The sequence below is a fragment of the Cryptomeria japonica genome, chromosome 2, assembly GCF_030272615.1.
Source record: "Cryptomeria japonica chromosome 2, Sugi_1.0, whole genome shotgun sequence".
NCBI classification, from domain to species: Eukaryota; Viridiplantae; Streptophyta; class Pinopsida; order Cupressales; family Cupressaceae; genus Cryptomeria; species Cryptomeria japonica.
The window spans coordinates 512,885,694-512,909,186 of record NC_081406.1 but is presented as its reverse complement, the minus strand read 5'-3'; positions in this window follow the sequence as shown (position 1 = coordinate 512,909,186).

Sequence of the window (23,493 nt, the reverse complement as noted above, 5' to 3'; positions counted from 1 at the left end):
AACTGATAAGGGAGAAGGCAAGGATGATCAGATGCAGTCAGAGAAGAATGATCGGACTGAAGATGAAGTCTATTGATAGTTGATAACAGAGTGTCATCAAAAAGGTTTACTAGTATGTAAGTCCATCGATAATATGAGAAAGGTGTAGATGCATATATCTTCCCACCTTCTGGGAATGAGAATGCTCAAGAGAGACATGTCTGATGACCGGTCAAGGTGTTCCACCATTAGTTCAGTACAAAGCAGACATAATGAGTTAACCAATAGAGTGTGAGATACGGGCAAGGTTTGTATATCGACAGAGAAGATAAACCAGTAGAAGTGTTTGGTCGGTGATCCTATCTGGACCGACATGAAGAGCCAAGCTGGCAGATGGTAGACATGGATGCCACTTGGAGTCAAGGTGGTGAACCTGCATTTGGATAAAGATGGAATGTACACCGATAGGGTAGTTGCAGGGTTTGTTGAGATTAATGGAAGGTCCCACAAATCATAGGACATGTTGCAGAGTTTTTGCAAGGGTTTGTGGCTCAAGATCTGGAGGAAAAATACAAGCTAGCTAAGAGTGATTGAGGAGATTGAGGCAGATGAAGGAAATGATAGAACTAAATCTTGGTGTTTGACCAAGAGACCAGCTGATAGGGTAAAAAGCAGATCACCAAAGATGGAAGGGGTGATCTAGGAGGCACGTAAATGGCGGAGTTGTCCATACTAGTAGTCTAGAAGATTAGATTGGATAGGATCTGATTGGATTTGGTTTTCCTCGAGGATGGTGAAGAAACCCTAACCTCCTATAATTTGAATGGGAATTCGGTAGGAAAACCAGTCTATAAATATGAAGGCAAAAGACATTATTAAGTGCTACTACTGAAGTGAAGAAAGATATTGTGCTATTGCGAAGTGATTAAGTGTTACTTTTGAATGTGAGAGAAAATCAGCCAAGTGATCAGAGGGTATCTAAGAAAAGAGGGAGAGTGAAGAGAAGAACCGGTAGTGATTATATCGGCAAAGCAAAAGTGAAGAGAGTTGCAAAGAAGGCAGACAATGGACTGGTAGAGTTTAGCACTCGTAAAGTGCAGAGCAGTAAGGAGGAGATACTACAGAGAAGAAGAGTAGAAGAGGTGTACTGGTAGGGATTACCGATAGAGAAGCAACTGATAAGAGCAGCAGGGGAAGTGAGTCGGTGTAGCAGAGAAGGTATCTCACCGGTAGAGCAAGGTATATGAAATGGTTGCAAGATTCACTTGTAACAAGATAAATACTTTTGTATTTGAAGTTGACTTTAAGAACACTGAGTTGTAGCTTAGTGTAAGGGTTGGTGCTCCTTGGGTAGGTGCCCTAAAGTCAAGGGTTGTAGGTCCTTTGGGTTGTAGCCCATAAAGTCAGTGGTTGGTGCTCCTTGGGTTGGTGCCCTAAACTTTGTAATAGTGTTTTCATTGTGAGGCTGGATTGGAGCAGTAGTCTCCAGCAGCATTGGTCACAGAGGTTTTTCCCATCATGGGTTTTCCTTGTATATATTGGTGTTATGTGATGTCCCTTGTGTGATTGCTAACGTGTAGGTCTCCCTACTAACTAATAAGTCTACATAGAGTTAGATCTATTAATCGATATGCTCCTAGAGGATAGCAAAAGAGAAAAGTTTGAGAACCACTGATTCACCCCCCTCTCAGTGGTGCATTATGGCTAACAATTAGTATCAGAGCATAGGTTCCCAGTTAGAAGAGTGTTCTCCAACTTGGGTAGATTTCGGCCTAAGGATACAATGGTTTGTCTAGTGTCAATCTCTGCTCCTATATTTGATGGTTCAAAATTTTCTATTTGGAGTTGCAGAATGGAAATCTTCCTATCCTCTTTAGGTTTTGATGTATAGATGTCAGTAGTTGATGGTCTCCCCATAAACATTAGTCTTCCTACCAGATCTGAAGAAAGAAGAAACCAATGCAATGAAGAAGCCATGAAGGCTATATGCAGTGGACTCACCAGTGATGTCTCCTCATAGGTGGATGGATGCATAATAGCAATGTGATTATGGGAAAGATTGAAGAGGGTCTATGGAAATGAGCCCACTACTGCAGAACTAGCATGTGAAGGAAATGTGAGAAATACATCTCATGTTTGGAAGGATGATGAAGATAGATCTACTAGCAGTAGTAGAAGTAGTGAAGAAGGAACACACCTCTTCATGGATCAAGAATCTAAAGAAGAGGTGCACACATTTGAAAGTGAAAAGGGCAAATAGATCCCTCTTGCAAGATGTGTTTGGAAGTGATGAGGAAGGGGAAGAAGAGGATGAAGCAGAAGTTGATATTGATGCAGAACTTGTGAATGCACTTGAAGAACTCAGTAGAGTTAGAAGGGAGTACAAGCTATTCAAGAATGTTTCTATAGTAGAGAAGAACCAGCTGACAAAATGCCTTGAAGATACTGAGAAATGCTTCTCATAGTTGAATTCTCAGGAAGAGAACACAAAAGTGTGCTGGTGTGAAGATCTATCTTTTCAGCTAGAGATAAAAGATAAAGAACATCAGAAGCTGCTCGAAGAAATAAAGATCCTCCAAAATGACCTTGAGAAATGTAAAGATGAGCTCAAGGTGAGAATCCAAGCTGATGGCAGCCATGATGCCTTGGACAAAATGTTGAAGAAGCAAAGGCATGTCAAGAACACTAAAGGACCAGAAAGTGGTTCCAGTGAATGCTCCACAAGCAAGAATGTCCCCCAAAATGACATTATGTTTATCTCCTCAAATAGAGGAAACAATGGCTAGACCTTCCCAGTTAGAAATGCTCCTCGAATGAAGGTTGACCTAACCACAACTGATGAGGACTTGCAGACCAGGGTGATGACCAGTGCTGCAAAAAGGAAGAACAATACAAATCCCAAAGGTAAAGGGAAAATGGGAGAAGACAGCTTCATCGGAAGCAGAGAGATAAGGAAGCAGCAAAGAAGACTCTCTACCGGCAGAGGACAAAGAAATTCTACCACCCATAGGGGGAAGAAAGTGTGGGAGAAGAAGAGATCAGATGGAAGAGCTGCATAGAATGGACAACCAAGGATCCATTCTCAAAGAAGAAGAAATGGAGATGCAAAACTGGTAAGATCTCCCCATGCATGGCAAAATAAATTTGTAAGTCATATGTCATCCTTTACCAGTTACTGCTTTGCATGTAATGCTTATGGCCATAGGGAAAAAGAGTGTAGAAAGAGATCTAGAAGGAACGATTTGGGATCTTATAGAAATCATTCTTATGAGAAAAATGCATCTAGGAGTAGATACATGCATGTCCCCTCTCCCATTTATGCAAATATTATTTGTCACAATTGCAATGGTTTTGGCCATAGAGAGTTTGAGTGCAAGAAGAGAAGCCTACAGTCACATGGTGGCCAGTATAACTATGCTCTACTTAAAGATGTATACAAAGCATATGGAAGTCAGAGACCTGCATGGAACCAAAGGAGAAATGTCCCTACAAGAAAAAGAGGCCCACCGATTCTAGTTGCTAGTTACAACAACATGACCAGCAGAAGATGGTCAAACTGATATGTCAAGAGATTCCCCAATCATGAAGTTGGGATGGATGTTATGTGCTACTATAGCACTACTTCTAGCTGTGATGGAGAATCAGGAAATGGAAAGACCCATTAGTAGAAGACAAAAAGACCTGCTCCCAAGTCTAAAAATGGGAAGAAGGATGAGACCAGGTAGGCATGGAGGAAGAAGACCATGGACTAGCACTATGCACCCACTGCATAGGTAATGTCTCCTAAGGCCTACAGGAGATGCAGTACCTTAGGAGGAGTAGTAGATTGAATTTATCATTCACCCCCTCAATGATGAAGGCAACATGTAAGGACATTATGTTGCCGTTATGAAGAATGAGAATGAAAATATAAGTATGTGTAGAGGCTTCCTTGACTACACACCTACGAATGAATGTTGGATCACTACTGATGTGTCTATGAATGACAAGATAACAATTGGAATCAGATACATGGTGACACAAGATGTCAGGAGTCACATGAAGGTGCTCTGGTAGTGATAATGAACCAGTACAAGAAACTGGTATGTGCAGATTGTTACCGGTATGACTACTAACAAGTACTTGCAGGTTATGTAAGACAATGAGGTTGGAGATCATTGCAATAGCCCTGGTAGCATAGAGTGAAGCTATGTCGTAGGTGATGTTGATGAAGACCTGAATGACATGAGTGGGCCCAATTGCTGATCATGTAGGCTTACATATCTTTAGGCTAACCGGTTTATTTTATGACATGATGATATCATTGTATGACATTGTGTGAATTTAGGATCATGTCATAAGTTGTGGTGGATACAATGGAACTGAAGAATTATCAGATGATCATGCATGCACAACTCAACTGGTATATGGTGAATATTGGAGTCTCGATATTGGACCTGATCGGTGATGAGAACCTAAGATATGTGACTCAGGGGGAGTTCAAGTGCTCATAAAGAAGAGTCGACATGCTTGAACTAATAAGGATGTTGACTGCCCAAACTGTAGATGATGAAAATTGTAGTAGGAATACCTAGGAGAATTTCATTAAAAGGTGTATCTACCTATCCTTTGGTTGGTTGTATTGGTAGTACAATCACATCTGATTCCTAAAGAAATTTGGATCAAACATGAGGTGATGCAGGTTGACCGACAAGCGAGTAGTGTTCACTGACACATCCCTCAAAATTTGAGTCTTTTAAACAAATGGTTTTAGAGTTGCATGCTCAACTAGTGTCAGTTGGTGGTTGAGTCTCTCATCTCAAGAGCTGGGACTTATTAAAATGTAACAATTTGTAACAATTGGTATCAAAGAAGGAGAGACATATGGTAAAGTCAAAGGAGGAGAAAGAATTCTATTAGTACTTGGTAAATTCAATGAGGAATGATATCCTGACAGTGCCCTTTGCCATTGTTGTCAAAGGGGGAGAAGGATTCTATAGTATATAGCATACTACATGTGTTGAGAACCCATAGATCGGTGAAAGGGGGAGAAGGATTATGTAGTATGTTGGATACTACATGAGTGGACATCAATGCCAAAGGGGGAGATTGTTGGCATTGGGTTGTCATTAATGTCAACCAGTATGGGATGATTACCAACATGAGTTGTATGTGCAACACTGTCATGGAGGAGTATAGGTTGAGATATCTTGGATATCACCTTGTGTTGTAGAACACCGGTAAGGTAAGGAAGATGACCTCAGGAGTCACCAGTACACTATATCACCGATAGCGAAAGGATGTCAACTGGTAAGTGATGTGTTGACATAGGAAAGTCAGATCAACTAAGTGAGTGGTTGTTAGCCTACAAAGGTCATGACCAGTGTACAAGCAGGATGGGCAAGGTGTTTGAGTGGTTGTTTCTAATGAAGAGGCAAAATGTTACCTGGATCACATCAACATTGGAGGAGAAGAATGAACGGGTCACTGGTATGCTATGAGGTTGCAGAACAATAGGACTCCCATCGGATGAAGATTTCGTCATCATGAGAAGCAATGACTGAAAGTGAAAGTGCCATCACCAGATCACATGTGCTTGTTTGAAGAAATGTTGCACAAACAAAGAAGTCACATGAGTACATTACAAGATATAGAAGACAAGGTGCCATTCCACTGGTAAATGGAACTTATCTCTAGGTATGCATAGTGTGCATCATGATTCTTTGAGATAAGAGAGAAGAGGTAAAGGCATGTTGAAATGCCAGTACAGAAGGAGTGTGGCGTGTTTGTCATCTTGACAAACTAGTTGTGATATAGTCCGAACTGATCAGGGAGAAGGCAAGGCTGATTAGATGCAGTCAGAGAAGAATGATCGGGTTGAAGATGAAGTTTGCTGATAGTTGATGACAGAGTGTCATCAATAAGTGTTACCAGTATGTAAGTCCACCGGTAATATGAGCAAGGTGCAGATGTAGATGTCTTCCCACCTTGTGGGAATGAGCATGCTCAAGAGAGACATGTTTGATGACTGGTCAAGGTGGTCCACCGAGAGTTCAGCAGAGAGCAGACAGGGTTTGTATACCGACAAATAAGAGAAATCAGTAGAGTGTGAGATACCGACAGGGTTTTTTATACCGACAGAGAAGAGAAACCAGTAGAAGTGTTTAGTCAGTGATCCTATCTGGACTGACATGAAGAGCCAAGCTAATAGATAGTAGACATGGATGTCACTTGGAGTCAAGGTGGCGAACCTGTATTCAGATAAAGATGGAATGTACATCAACAGGGTAGTTGTAGGGTTGGTCGACATTAATGGAAGGTCCCACCAATCATGGGATATGTTGCAGAGCTTTTGCAAGGGTTTGTGGCTCAAGGTCTGGAGGAAAACTATGAGCCAGCTAAGAGTGATTGAGGAGATCGAGGCGGCCGAAGGAAACAACAGAACCAAATCTTGGTGTTTGAGCAAGAGACCAGCCGATAGAGTAAAAAGAAGATTGCCAGAGATGGAAGGTGTGATCTAGGAGGCGCACAAATAGCAAAGTTGTGTAGACTGGTAATCTAGAAGATTAGATCAAACATGATCAAATTGGATTTTGGTTTGCCTCGAGGATGGTGAAGAAACCCTAACCACCTAGAATTTGAATGGGCTTTTGGAGGGAAAACTAGTCTATAAATATGAAGGCAAAAGACATTCTGAAGTGAAGAAAGATATTGTGGTATTGCGAAGTGATTAAGTGTTACCTATACATGTGAGAGCAAATCAACCAAGTCCTCAGAGGGTATCTAAGAAAAGAGGGAGAGTGAAGAGAAGAAAGGGTAGTGATTATACCGGTAGAGAAAAAGTGAAGAGAGTTGAAGACAAGGCAGATAGTGGACCAGTAGAGTCTAGCACTGGTAAAGTGCAGAGTAGTGAGGAGGAGATATTGTAGAGAAGAAGAGTAGAAGAGGTGTACCGGTAGAGAAGCAATAGATGAGAGCAATAGGAGAAGTGCATCGGTGTAGCAGAGAATGTATCTTATCGATAGAGAAAGGTATATGAAATGGTTTCAATATTCAATTGTAACAAGATAACTACTTTTGTATTTGAAGTTTACTTTAAAAACATTGAGTTGTAGCTTGGTTGAGGGGTTGGTGCTCCTTGGGTAGGTGCCCTAAAGTCAGAGGTTGTAGCGCCTTTGGGTTGTAGCCCATAAAGTCAAGGGTTGGTGCCCTAAACTTTGTAACAATGTTTTCATTATGAGGTTGGATTGGAGCAGTAATCTCCACCAACATTACTCACCTAAGTTTTTCCCATCTTGGGTTTTCCTCATATACATTGGTGTTATGTGATGTTCCTTGTGTGATAACTCATGTGTAGGTCTCCCTACTAACCCGTAAGTCTACATAGAGGTAGATTTGTTAACCGATATGCTCCCATAGGACAACAAAAGAGAAAATCTTGAGAACCACTGATTCACCCCCTCTAAGTGGTCCATTGTGTCTAACACGATATACTCCTTCCTCAGACTCAATGGCAGGCTATCGGTTGCCTCACTGTTTCCAATTGAGCTCTTCAACCCGATTCTCTCTCACACACTTTGATTGTCATCGAGCACTTGAATTATTTCCTCTCTCTTTTGGTATCATAAACAACATCTTTGGCTCACCCTCTTATAGCCAGATTTTCTTGCCTAAATTTGGGTTTGAACATTGGCATGCTAAGTTTTCCATCATACACTGAATCTACATCTAATTGTATCTTTGATCATCATGACATATCATATCCAATATGATATCATGTCCTTAATCAATGTTCAACACTCAATAAATGAGCATCACCCATCTATTTACCTTGTGAACTATGTCTTCTCTCTTTTGTCGTCTGTAGCATGATTTTTGGCCTTTTGTCTAATTGATCACATGCGTGATGTGGTTTCCTTCATCCTCTTTGATCTGCAAGATTAGTCTATATTGGATCTTTTCTATTTCCTTGATCTCAAGTTGCAATCCTCTTCCTTCATTCCTCAAGATTCGTAGTCATCATAAATGTTGGACCAATCGCCAACAACTTCATCGACTCACCGCACTGACCTATGCATGCATTCCACTACACCTCCATTTGGCCCCTTTATTGGCATCCACCTATGCTAGGTTGGTTATGTCATTTTGGATAGGATCACTGGCCAACCACAAAAGTGAGTTCATCTACCGGTTGACAGACCCTGTTGGTTATACCCTAACCAGTTTGCCTTCAACCTTGCACTTTTATTTTCTTTTGGTGGAGCATCTAAACAGGTCAGCACACATGCCAACCTATCAAATGCACATCTTCATCACATGGGATCCTTCTGCATCTGCACATTGTCAGCATTACTGGTGGACATACTTACCGGTAAAACACCTTGATGACATCATGTCATCATACTTCACAAATCTCCATCTGTCTGCTCAGACTTGCCTTCTTCATCTTTAGACCGGTTCTACTATCAATTGGTTTGTTAAAGTGACAAACATATCCTTCCTTCTCTATACTGGCAACTCATCATGTCTACCCAGCTGATCCGGTGCATATCTCTAATCTCATGAACCTAAGGTAACTTAGTGTTTCACCAGTTCATCCGGTGTGAGCCTTCAATCACATGCCTTTAACTCTTTTAACTTATATTGGAGAACTATGATGCATTCCATAAATAACAGGAGATAAGCTCCACTTATCGGTGGGAGTGGATCCTTGTCATCTACATCTTGCAATGCACAAATGTGGATTCCCATTTTGAGAAGCATATCTTCAAACAGGCACATTTGAACTAGTTGGACACATTCACTGCTAGTCATCTCTGCAAATGGTGACTATATCTTTTATCTAGTGGGAGTCCTATTGTTTCATATTCACATAGCATATCGATGGCTGGCACATACTTCACTTCCAGTATTGATGTGATTTTGCTAACATTCCCCCTCTTCATCACAAACAACAATCCAACATCTTGCTCTCTTACTAGTGACAACTATGAACTGCCAACATGTCACTTACCATTCTGCAATCCTTATGTCTTCAACACAAGTCAACACTAACTTGTGTACCAGTGACTCCAATGACCAATATGCTAGATGACCTTTTGTCCCTTATCGGTGACCTGCTATGCTAGTTGAAATTAATGACATCACATCTGCTATGTATCAATGACACTATTGCACACACATCTCTTATATCGGTTGCCATCCTATACCAGTTCACATGAATGACAACAAATGAGGGGTTATTGCAGATTAAAATGGGTGACATTAATACTTCATTTTATTGGTATTTAATCATTATGTACATTTTCTTGTACAAGAATGCATATTTCTTTACAAAAGAAATGGAGTTGAGAAGGGTGGTGGATGGAGAAAATATGCTAGTGCAGGTTTGGAGCATGGATATGTCTGGGGATAGAAAAGATGCAAGTTATGTAGGATTTGATTTTTTCTTTGCATCTAGGCTTAGGGTTTGGTTGGTAGTAAACCCACCAAGCATTCTGATAGAATTGAATGATTTTTTTAGGCCAATGGAAAAAAAATCATAATTGAAACTTGAGCATAATTGGGGGGATGTCATTCTCTATTATGTGAGCATAGTTATAAGAGTATATGGTTTTTATGAACAACCACATATATTGCCCATCAATGTTCCACTAATATTAGGATTTGCTGAAGTTATGTGGCTATTGGGCTACATACATGAAGAAGAGCTAACAAAGAAAGGTAAAGGCACCTTCTTCCCTGATTATACTATAGTTCCATATTTTGTGATTCTTAAAGGATGATGGGTCAATTTTGAGAAGGTTCTTTCTCCTTATTTCTTGAGAGTCAGCAAAAAGAGGCATAGTGACCTAGAGGGTTTCTTTCAAATGTTTAGAAATAGAATAAAAGGAACCCAAATGCCTCATTATTTTGATTTTCTAGAAGATCTAATCAGGAATGAGTTTGATATGAATAAACAAGAAGTCAGAAAAGAAAGGTGGCTAGCTTATAAAAAGATGCTTGATAAAGTCCATAGGTTGGATCCCAAGTATGATCCACTGATTTAGTTCAAACCATTTTATAATAAAATGGATTGTTTGATGGAAATTTTTTATGAAGTCAGGTATGACCTGATGGATGAGGTGGAGAAATTGGAGATAGCATGCGGCCAAGAAATGAGAAAAGAGCCTCCAAAAGAAGCAACCTATCAAAGGCCACTATCAAATCCTCCACAAAAAGGCCCCAAATACAAAGATCAACATCACCATTAGAAGGGGAGCTACAGGAAGAGAGACCTATCCCCATGCTTTCAAGAGGTAGGATTATTTAAAAAGATTAAGAGATGAAGGTGATAGTGAAAGAGAAGAAGAGATAAAGAGGAAGGGGAAGGGGATAATGGAACAAGAAAACCCCTTGAACCTTATAGTGGGCCCCTTAACGAGGTGGTGATTATAGATGTAGAATCTCCACCTGAAAAGAACCTTTGACCTCCTCCTTCACCTCCTCCATCTAAAAGGAAGAAAATTGACAAGCCTGAAGAACAACCTGCACTAGAACCAGAGGATGAGAATGTGATAATTATAAATGATGAAGAATTCCAGGTTGGGATCCCATCTCCACCAAGGATAGTAGATTGGGACCTTTCTCTATTGGATATACAAGGAAAGGACATTGAAGACACAAGAAAAGACGCCTATGATAAATTTATTGAAGATGACGCTTTTGTACAAAGCCAAGCTTTCTAACAAATAGTGTGGAAGATGAAGATTGATGAATACAAAAGGAGATGTGAAGAAAGGAAAGCTCAAAGGCTGGATAAGACTGATTAGGAAAATCAGGATAAAGTGAAGGGTGAAATGATGGAAGAATGTAAAAGAATCACTTCTAAAGAAGGCAAAAGAATCATCAGCCAAGTAGGGGTCCTAATTTTGCTTGAGTGGGATATTGTTGATGCAGTGGCCTTTGATTCCATCAGGAAATCAGAGAAGCAACCTTTCAATTCTGAAGAAGAAGCTAGGCTGGCACTAAAAGGATCTGAATTTCTGCAAGATTATGCCACACTAGCCATTTGGTCACTAAAACAAGGGCCTAGAAGACCTGATATTGGTGATATCAGCCCTAATTTGAGGGGAAGTTTAATAGTTAAGAGAGTTGCTGATACATCAAATGTAGAAGCTTCAAAGCTAACTGTGGATGTGGCCAAACTGGCCCATGAGACCGCTAAGAGGGAAAAGGCTGATAAAGAAGAAGAATAGAGAGAATATAAACAACTATTTGTAGAATATAATAAGTTGCAACAAAGATGTATTGAGTTGCAGTCTAAGGTTCATCTTCTAGAGCATAAGCAATTGGAAGCATCCCCTGCTACCCTTATAACCTCTTTAGCACCTTCAACATCAAGGTCTCCTCCTATAGCCCTTGTTGATGAAGTAACTCAATGTTCTTCATCAGAGCCATTTGTTGAAGAACTATCCAGGTCAACTAATCCAATAAAGACTCAATTGTTGGAGAAGATTCTAGAATTGGAGAATAAACTCAAGGAATCAAATGATTAGTCTACCTTTGTGCAAAGAGAGATAGTTAGCTCTATACTAACTCATTTAAATGAAAAATTTGAAACGAGGTTTAATAGTATTCTTTCTTTATATTCTTCATTGTTTAATATTGGAAGTTTTGATCGGGATAAAGAGGTAGCAATACCTTTGTTTACCAAGTGTTTACCAAGGGAAAATGAGCTTAGAATAATGTCAATGGCTTCTAAATATCATGTTGAGAGGCCACCTACACTTCAACCAACCTATTTTTTGGTGAATTCAATGCAAGAAGCTCAAATCCAACCAGAAAGCATAGAGAAGAAAATAGGATTAATTGATGAGGAGTTTCAATGAGTTAAATGATACACTTCTGCTAGAGATTCTGGATGAGAATAGAGTTGTCAAGCCTTTGCAGCTATGGAAGGAAGAGGTAGAGAGAATCATCTGTTAGGATTTGCAAAGATACTGAGAGAGGGGGGTGAATCAGTATCTTGTCAGTTAACAAATTTTCTGACCTTATTAAATAAATTGCATTCCAAAACAGTTTGCTGGTAAACAAGAATTAATGTAGTAAATATGAACAATAAATACAACATAGAAAGCACACCATAACACAAGATTTTCAACGAGGAAACCCGGTGTGGTAAAAACCTCGGTGGGATTTGTGACCCACAATATTCACTCACTGGCCAATGAATGGATATTACTTACAATAGGGGCCTGCACATGCAGGAAGGCCAACTTCCTAAATCTCATTGCTTAATTACAAAAGAAGTCTCACTGACTTACAAAATGGATTATACAAATCCAATATAATGTACTTCTTTAGTTCAGCATCTTCTATGCCAGGTTCAATATCGGTTTAAGCTCATATAATAACCATAAACCTTACTCTAGAATGTACCTTAATATTTGCATATTACATCTCCAATAATCTAACCATTTTTGCATCCTAAATGATCTACAAGATCTTATACTTATATATGAGTCTTATTACAATACCCCTTGTCGGCTTACAAAAAGATATTACAATCATCACAAAATACAATGATTAATCTTGTTATGTTTTCTTGCTATTTCGTTGTGCTACTCTTGCTGCATAAGTTGGTTGATTATCTTTGAGGGCTTTACCAGTTATGGATGCATCAAGTATTATCAGAGTTGGTTATGGACTAGCTGGTGGAAGAATTGTTTGTGAATATTGAGGCATTCCTTTGGTTCAATAGATCGTCAATTGGAGGTAGGCTACGCGTGTGTTCAAGAGATCGCCAAGGGCAGGCAATTGAAACTGGCAGTCAGATTGTCGAGTTGATGTAGTTCACCGGAGTGAAAGAGGAGATGTCACCTAAAAGGAAAAAACCCCTAGAGGGTAGAGCAGATGATGGGAGACTTCAAGAATGAAGTGACGAATGAAGTCTGAAACCCTTTGGCTAGTTTGAGAAGAAACCCTAATTCTGAGGATGAATATGAGGAAGCCAGGGAAGAGCTTGAGGAAGCTGAAGGACCGAAAGGTAAAAGAGAGGAAAGATTCCTACGAGCCATGGTGCAAGTGAGAAAAGTTCATAAAGTTGAAGTTTCCAACTTTTTCAGAATGTTGAACCCGGAGGATCTAATCGATTGGATCAGAGAGTTGGAGGATTAATTCAAGTTTGAGGATCTCAAGGACCCGCAGAGAGTCCTATTGGCACAGACTAAGTTGAAAGGGCATGATACCTTATGTTGGAAAGAATTGCAGAAAGATAGAGTAGAGAATGGTGAATTGAAGATCACCTAGTGGAGACAGATGGTTGCAATATTGAAGGACAAGTTCATACTAGGATACTATGAACTAGAGTTGTTCAAGAAGTTGCAGAACCTGAAACAAAGAAACATAACTATGAAGGAATATACTGAGGAATTCTACAAAGTGGTGATTGTTGGAAATTGACACTAAATTGGTTGGTTTCACTATGTTGTCATTGATGACAACATGGTATCTTGTCCCGGATTCATGTTTTGGTTCACTTGTGTACCGACAGGTACTTCACAGACACTACACCGGCACCGACACCAATGGGATAGAAGGATTTCTTATCTTACCGGCAATGCAGGATGACAAAATATGGTTATCGGTATTGGAGGCCGAAATCTCTTGGATCCAACATCAACAATTGTTTTTGATATTTATGTATTTATGTTATCTAGCCGACATGTATATTGATATTGTAATTATCTTTGTAAGATGGCATAAGGCATGATAAGTTGTATAGGGTATATAGGCTGGATAGATTAGATAATTTTGATATCGATATGGTAATGAAAATGTAATGGAGATGTGGATGTGATATGATGAGAAATATATCAGAGAGATTATGTATGTGAGGATATTTATGTAAGGGTTATTTTCGTAAAGTGTTTAGGGTTTCAGACTGGAACAGACAAAGGTTAAACCAGAATTGTATTCAAGCATAGAAGATGTTATCTTTTGTAGTTCAACACTTCTCTAGATTGTAGTTTGGATTTATATGTAGTCAGTGAGGCTCCATTTGTAATTGAGCAGTGTTCTGTAGGATGTAAGCCTTCCTGCAAGTGCAGGCTCCCTTATATTTTGTAATGTCTCTTCATATGGCTACTAGATTGATATTGTGGGTCACAAATCCCACTATGGTTTTTCCTCTTAGAGGTTTTCCACATATCATTTTGTCTGTTATGGTTCTCATTTATATGATTGGCTTATTGGTTGCTTTACTTATTTCAATTTGGTATGTATCCATATACCAGTTGGTGTATTCATGTTTTAATAAGGCTAAAATTGATATTTCCAGAATAACACTGATTCATCCCCACTCTCAGTGTTATTAGATTCCAACAATTGTTATCAGAGCCTTGTGCCTCAGAGGAAGTTTAACAGCTTGAGGAGGATCCTAAATCCGGAATCCATGGACATGGTTTGGAAAAGCAACTTGAGATGGCACTTGAAGATTGTGATGCTGAAAGGTTGAAGAATTTAAAGCTACAAGATGTATTGAATTCTACTAAGGAATTCATTCTTTTCCTACAGGAGAGGTTATCATCTGTTCAAGCTAGGAGGAAGGAACTTTTGCAAAATCAGGATGATGAAGAGAAAGATGAACTTAAGAAACAGTGTCAGAAATTGAGCCAGGAGAAAATGGTTATGAGAAATGAAATGCAAGCTATAACTATGAGGATGTCTAAGGAGATTGGAGACTGAAATAAAAAGGAAGAAAATCTTGTTGTATCCTCGAAGAAAAAAATTGAAGAATGTGGTAGGTTGGTTCATGAGAATGATATATTGAGAACTGATTTAGTACAATCCCAGAGTAATGAAGAGGAGCTTGAGAGACAAATGATAATTCTAAGAGAAGATCTAACTACTGCAAGTGAGTACAAAGAAAAATTCAAGATTAGTTCAACACAACTAGATGAGTTATTGAAGAGACAAAGGCAGAATGGAGATTCCAGTGGACTTGGATTTGAGCAAGGATAGAGTTCTAGTACTGCTAATGAAGATCAAAACCATAAGGCACTAGTAAGGAAATTTAATGCTTATAAATTTAATGGTAGATGTTCTATTTAAAATAAATTTGGTCACATGGCTTGGCAATGTAGAAACAGAGCAAATTAGAACCCTAATTCTGCTCCCAATCAATGTTTTAAATGTAATAAGTATGGTCATAAGATGGAAGATTGCAGAATGAATGTTAAATGCTATGCATGTGGAAAATTTAGACATATGGATAATCAGTGTAGGTCAAACAATTATACTAGTTTTAGCAAAGAAATTCAAAGGAACAATGTTTCCTTTGTTACATGTTATGCATGTAACGAGGTTGGACATATTGCTAAATTTTGTAGAAGAAGAAATCCACCAATTGGTAATGAAGGATCAAATGAGAAAGGGAAAGAAAAGGTTAGTGAAATCTAGCAAGATCATACCAAGAGATGGGTCAGGAAGACAAAAGAACAATCAACAGATGGGAATGAACCGGTTACTTATCTGGCAGAGGAGGTTGCTCCTACACCGACAGGTAGCTCATCCGATAATTGAGGCAGATACCTTAGGGGTAGGAAAAATTCATGAAGATGTTGCATATGCCCTAGGAAGAGGTCTCGGAAGATGTTCCAAACATTGGAGATTCTTATCTAGCATGGATATGTTCTATTCAAGATCTAGTATCTTTCACCGGAAGTCATTGATGTCAATGAAAGATTAGGTTTTTTCTTGGAGGATATAAGGTCGAATTCACTTTATTTTTTATCACCTTGCATTTAGAGCGATTAAGAGTGAGTCAGAGCAATCAAAGGCTATTTAGTGTGATCAGATATCTTCTTGAGCGATTTCACTGGCGACTAGAATAATTTATTAAGGGTTTCACTCAAAGCAATCATCGGGTATTTCCTTTAATCATGGAAGCGAGATCATCATCTATTCCTATCTTTGTTACAAATTTGCCTGTTTTAGAGGTCAAGGACCATCCCAGGCCAATTTTCAAGTGATATTTGCATTAGGATACCCTAGAAGATTGGGTTGGAGCATTTTCTCATGTTTTAGAGGGAGTTGTTTATGTCAAAGATGTTAGGGCATACATACACTGTCACATTGAGGATTTGGGGACATATGATATAAAGAGCATGTACATGAGTGAGCTTATGGGAGATTCTGGAAAGATCAAACCTGTATTCAAGCACATTGAATGTTGGCTATTGACACTCATTGGATTCATATGTTGTCATTGATGGCAACAAGATTCTGTAGAAGGCAGATACCGGCACTGGCACCGACATCCTACACTTCAATGAAGCTGACATCATTCTAGGATCCAAAAAGGTTTTATTTATAAAATATTTTTGTAATTATTGTAGAGAGATTATATTGAATATCTTTTATAACATGTTGTAAGCCGACATAAGGCATATTGTTTGTAAAGGGTATATAAGTCAGTTTATTAGGTCATTTTGATATAAGAAAATGTGTATAATGAATGTGAAGAAGAAAATTGATGTGAAGGATATGTATGTAGATCATTTGTATGCAAAATTAATATCATGCAATTATTAGAGTAAAGGAGATACCAGTAAAAGGGTTTAGGGTTTATGAACCAGTACAAAACAGAGGTATAACCGAAACTCTTTTTGGTATTACAAATGCATTTTGTGAGTTCACCATTATTGTTTTATCTTAGTAGAAGCTTGTAGTCAGTGAGACTCTTCTGTGTTGAGTAGTGTTCTCTAGGCAATGTGCCTTCCTGCATGTGCAAGCCCTCATGCTATGTAATATATTTCATATGGCAAGTGAATTGATATTGTGGGTCACAAATCCCACCGTGGTTTTTCTTCTTTGAGGTTTTCCATGTATAAAATTAAGTGTGTTATGGTGTTCATTCATGTGGCTGGTTTATTTACTTCATGTTATATGTTTCTTCATTTACCAATTTATATGTGTATGTTATAATAAGTTAAAATCTTATATCACGTGCAGAACACTGATTCACCCCCCTCTCTCAGTGTTCTTGGATTCCTTCTATCCCAACATTGAAGACTTAGGGTTTACCGGCATTTTGGACATTTTGGAATTCAAAGATGAAATAATTATGTATGTTTTAAGAAGAGTACATGGAGAGTTTATCTTGTTGGACAGACCTTACAAGATCACCAAGGAAGCCATCTGGGTAATCATTGGTTTACCATAGGTTGGGAAACGTCCAGATAAGAAGGTCTCTAATGCTTAAGTCCACAAAATCATCGGCGTAACATCTGACAGTAGATCTATGAGAATCAACACTATTATTGACACAGACATCAGATTCGGTAGCATGATCATCAGTTATATGGTAACTTAGTCAAACTGGCTGAATTTTGTTTCTAGCTCCCGCATTTTTGCAGCTTACAAAATGATAAGACAAAATGAGAAATTGGATCTATGTTGTTGGATATTAGATGAATTGTTAAAAAACCTAGGAAAGATTAAAGGTGAAAAGAGAGGGACTTTCCACTATGGCAACTTATTTGTCTACTTAATGTTATTTTTCATGAATGACACTCCCAGTTTTGGGAAGAGGCAATGGGCATTTGATATCCCGGTAGGGAGACAATTGAAATAGTCCATTGCTACATTGGGTAGTCAGAGGGATGACAAAGTATGGGAATATTTTAAGGGATTCCAGAAGTCTATGAAGTCTAGGGAAAGGGTTCCTAAGTATATTGTTTAGAAATATTCAACTGACATATAATTCATGGTGAAGAAATATGAAACACTCATGGAAGTGGTCAAGCCTCGAAAGATCTCGATTGAGGAAATGAGCTATGAAGTTGATGCATAGATCCTTGATTCTTATGGAAAGATGTTGATTGATGCACCTATTGTTGAGGCTGAGAAGTCTTGTGGTACTACAAAACAAAAAACACAAGAGGTTGAAATAGAGTTCAACCGGAAGAAGAGAGAGAATCAAGAAGAAAAAGCAAGTAATTTTGTTGAGAAGGTTTCACAAGACATCAAAGCATTGATTGATGTTGTCTCAGAGAAAGGCAGGAAGAGGAAAGAACCAGAAGTGTTCATTGATTTTATCATAGCTGAGTCTACATTTGAGGATGACACACCCCTGGCATTCAAAAGGCTTGTAAGGAAGAAAACAAAGGAAACAAAGGTAGAGGCTAAAAAGAAACTGGTTAGGAAATTTACATTCAAGTTACTGGCACAGAAGCAAGCACCAAAAGAAACACCTTCAGCTCCATCTGGTATTGCAAAAAGGAAGAAAAAGAATGACATTGATATGATAATTCAATCTAGTAATGTAAATATCATTCTACAAAAAATTTGTGCAGAATTAGTTGATGAAATAAGAAAGGATGGCATGTTAAAGAATGTGTAATTTTACTATGATCATTTAGAGAATGATGAACAAAGAGAGGTAGAGGAAGCAGTATTATTATGTTTGGATATTTATAAGAAATCCTTGATAGAAATTGAAGATCAAATACCGACAAAATTATATGATATGTTAGATGCTAGGAGACTATCAACAATGCAAGAAGACAAACACATAAAAATTCAAGAGTTGTTATCTATTTGTGTTTCTATTACTCTAGAAGAAATGGATAGGACACTCGAGGTGGCAAATAGAAAAGTCTTTAACAATAAACATAGAATAACCAGTCTTATGCTAGGAAGGGTAAATGAGATAATAAAGGAGACCCACAAGGCATGGGTTAAGTTCTTTGGGGAGAACTGATGTTTCTTTACCTCATCGAAATCAAAGACGAACATTGCAGACACCCCAGTTGAAGGAAAAGGAAAGGGTATTATGGGTACTTCACCCTTAGATTTTAAAAAATATTAAGTTAGTGAAAATTAATCCCCCAGTAGATACAAATGTGCAGACAAATGTTGAGATACCGACTAATACAGAGAGTGAAAATTTTGATAATATACAAGATACTAATGTTGAGAACAATAGTTCTCCATATACAAATGTGCAAGTTAAGGTTACAGTTCCTAGAGAGGAACCGACAGTTACAGAGACTGCACCAGAAAAGCCACAGGTGTAAGTGAGGAAGCTAGAAAGGATAAATCATCAAAGGAGAAGAAAGGGGAATCCAACAAGGAACCAGTAGTAGGTCCGTCATTGTTGTCAATTGACACCTCACAGGTTGTAAAGAAAAACATAATCGAGATGAGTCCTACTGAGCTCATGATGATGGTTGCACAGAAATTAATGAAAGAGGGATCTATGGATATAGGGATTATTGATTACTCTATCATTGTTTTGCACAGAGTAGTCCCAAAGTGCAATATTGACAGGAAAGCGAGCCCATCTAGCAAGCTTAAGACAATCACTTAGCACATTTCAAAAGATTTTCAATCCTTGCATAAATTTCAAATAGGCAAGCTCTGGAGAGGTTCACAAAAAATAAAAGAGCTGCATTTGATTAGGTGATTGAATCTAAGAAGAAGAAGATTGATGAAAAGTTGAAATTGATATATAGTTCTTTGAAATAGTGTACAAGTATATACAAAGTATTTTGTAACACAGATGTACTCACAGTTAATGTGGATAAGAATATTAAGGAATTTTGGGAGAAAATTGCAAGTATAGCTAATTCTTTTGATGGATTGACTTCATTGACTACATCCATTGATGGTCGAATTTTGGTTTTGGAAGCCCAAATTTATGTTTTCTTGAGAAAGAAAAAGACAAAATCATAAGAAGAGCCAAAAGTCTGAGAGGCTTGGTGAGTCCCTGGTTGGATTCACTCAGTGTACATAAGGAGTGTATGGATATGGTTGGAAATCCCACACCAGCAAAGATAAGTGAGAAAGAATCATTTTCTCATATATTAAATGGACTTGTATCTATTTCTGACACTTTCAAATCTGATTGGGATACTTATCTTGAGCTATTCGAGAAGGCATATCTAGAAATTTTCAAATTTGTTAAGCTCCGATAAGATATTTTTGGGATACTAATTGTACAGTTTTTGGATCTTTGCCATTCATTTTGAAATTTTGATATCATTGATGTCAAAGGGGGAGTGATATAGATGTGAAAAAGAAAAAAAGGGGAGTTGTATACATTAGGGGGAGACATGGAGTATGGAGTATTTTACATTGATGAATATTCAGCTAAGGGTGAGCAAGTAGGATGAAACCAGTAGATGAAACCATGACCATTTTTCACATGAGTGTTGCCATCATGCCAAAGGGGGAGATTGTTGGTAATTGATACTCAATTGGTTGGTTTCACTATGTTTTCATTGATGGAAACATGGTATCTTGTTCTAACGTCATGTTTTGGTTCACTTGTGTACTAGCAAGCACTTCACAGACACGACATTGGCACCGACACCAACATGATAGAAGGGTTTCTTTGGTTACTGTCGATGCAGGCTGGTATGGTTTAGAATATGGTTATCATTATTGGAGGCCAACATCTCTTGGATCTGACATCGGGAATTATTTTTTACATTTATGTATTTATGTTATCTAGCTAACATGTATATTGATATTGCAATTATCTTTGTAAGCCGACATAAGGCATGATAAGTTGTATAGGGTATATAGGCCAGATGGATTAGATCATTTTGATATCGATATGGTAATGAAAATTTAATGGAGATGTGGATGTGATATGATGTGAAATATATTAGAGAGATTATGTATGTGAGGATATTTATGTAAGGGTTATTCAAGTAAAGGGTTTAGGGTTTCAGACTAGAACAAACAGAGCTTAAACTGGAACTGTAGTCTGGCATAGAAGATGCTATCTTTTGCAGTTCAACACTTCTTCGAAGTGTATTCTAGATTTATATGTAGTTAGTGAGGCTCCTTTTGTGATTGAGCAATGTGCTTTAGGCTGTAAGACTTCATGCAAGTGCGAGACCCCTTATATTTTGTAATATCTCTTCATATGGCCAATGGATTGATATTGAGGGTCACAAATCCCATCATGGTTTTTCCTCTTTGAGTTTTTCCACATATAATTCTATGTATTATGGTTCTCATTTATGTGATTGGCTTATTGATTTCTTTACTTCTTTCAATTATGTATGTACCGGTATACTGGCTGGTGTATGCATGTTTTAATAAGGCTAAAATTGATATTTCTGGTATAACAATGATTCACCCCCCCCCCTCTCAGCGTTATTGAATTCCAACAATGATTAGATTTGGACATAGAGAGATGGATAGAGAAAAGTTGGTGAGGTACATCAATGGACTTGCTTTTAACATTCAGGATGAAATGAGTATGTTGAGGGTTTCCATAGTTGAAGAAGCTTACTAGTATGCTTTGAAGGGTGAGGAGAAGATGAGAAGAAGACAACCAAATAGAGGGAATGATAAATTCAAAGGTTAGATGAGTGACAATATTAAGGAACTGATTGAGGAAGATGAATCAAAACCTAAGTGGAGTAAAGAGCCAGAGCAGAAAATACAAAGGAAAGGCACTAGCAGTACTGGTAGAGATTTTCTTGGCAAATGTTTCACTTGTGGAGAAACCAGACATAGATTTTATGAATGTAACTAGGGAATGGCAAGAAATTGTGTGGAAAATGAGGAACTAGAAGGTGAAGGTACCAGATATAACTATGCACCGGAGCAAGGAGAGTCCCTTATGTTCAGAAGAAAGGATGTCGAATCTACTCAGAGGAAGAGTCTTTTCCTAATTGTGTGTAAATTAGGTGGTAAGTGTTGCAAGGTTATTGTAGATAGTGGAAGTACTAATAATTTGGTATCTGAGGAGATGGTTGTGAAGCTTGGATTGAAGAGGCTTGAGCATCCTTGTCCTTATGATGTGATTTGGTTACAAGATAATCAAAAGATAGATAAAGGAGCAACGCTTGGTGAATTTTAATATTGGGCCTTTTAGGGATGAGGTTTTGTGTGATGTTGTATCTATGAGTTCTTTTCATTTCTTGTTGGGAAACCCTTGGCAGTTTGATAGAGGAGCTATTTATGACTGTAGAAGAAACCTAGGCACTATTAAGAAGGATGGCTAGAAGGAGAAAGAGAAGGAGGTGAATAATCTGAGTCCTGAGAAAAGTTGCAGTACTGAGAAACTGGTGACAGAGGTTATAGCAGAAGGTTTGAAGAAAGATCTAATAGAACAGGTTAAAGAGGTTATACCATAGGGTGACATGAGTTTGCAGAAGGATTTGACATTTGAGCCTAATGGATAGATGGAACTGGTTGATAGAGAGCTTATGGTGACAAACTGGATGGAGACTTGTGGCAAAAACAAATCAAAGTTGTAGAAGAAAGAAGGTAGTAAATAGAGACAATGTGCAGATCTGAAGCAAAGGAAGAGAAACAAAGAGATTCAGAGGTTAGAGAAGTCGGTTGAGGCACTGAAGGAGCTAAAGCAGAGGTTGACAGATAAAGAAGATGTTTGGATAAGAAATGAGCATGGGGTCTTTATTTTGAATCCTTTATATGTTCATGAGTTGCCTCTCATGGAACATCTTTTTCTACCTAGGTTGTCTAATGCAGGAGCATCCCCGGTCGATGAGAAATCTTGCATCAACCAAAAATATTTCCTTTCAGTTTTGTTCTTGTTATGTTCTTTATGCAGTTTTCTGTGTTCTTACTGGTTGGCACCGATAGTTGCTTTATTTTTGTGGTAGATCTTAATTTCAATTTCCAATCTGGTTCATGTGCTTAATTCTAGATTTCTAGTTCCTTTGGGTTCTTTTCCTATCAGTTATCGCTTCTAATTTACTGTTTCTAGGTTCTGGGATAATTCTTTTGCTTACCAGGTGGTTTTCCTTCATTATCGATGTGATTCTTGGTGTGTGGATCTATCTTGGGTCTTTTCCGATGTTCTTTGGCATGTGGCCGACCTTCCTGCTGAACCACACTTCGTGTTTGTTATTTTTTGGAAAGATTAATTTAATTCTTAGGGTCGACCTAATTACACGTTTCATTTTCCTACATTGGTAAATGTAATCTTATGAGGCCAACCCGGATATGTTCTGGTGGGTATAAATATGATATTATGTAAGCATTTATGGGGATAGAGGAAGTAGAATTAAGAATAAGGATTGAGATTCACATTTTGTGATCATGTTGATTCTTAGAGTCCCGGATTGGATTGTATCTAGCTGATAGCTTGCATGTAACTGGTTAACTACCAGATATTCTTTGATGAATATATGATGATAGTCGGATGATTATCGGGAGTTCTAAACCAAATAACATGACCTGTTTATGCAATCTTGTTATGTTTTCTTGCTGCTTTCATCGTGTTACTCTTGTTGTATAAGATGATTAATTATCTTTAAGGGTTTTACCGGTTATGGCTGCATCACAGTCTGGTAACTGTTTGTCCTCTTGTAGCGGTTACTTTTTTGAACATGAGCAATAGCAGGGTGGGCCCATATCAGGATTTTTTTGGAAACAAGGAAGAAAAAGTGCATAAATTGTCATGATGAAGCAATTAAAGATATTTGGTGTTGGTTGTGACATTCCTTAAATAAGTATTTTGTAACAGAATTGTATGTCTTGTCATTTTAATGACAGGTGTCT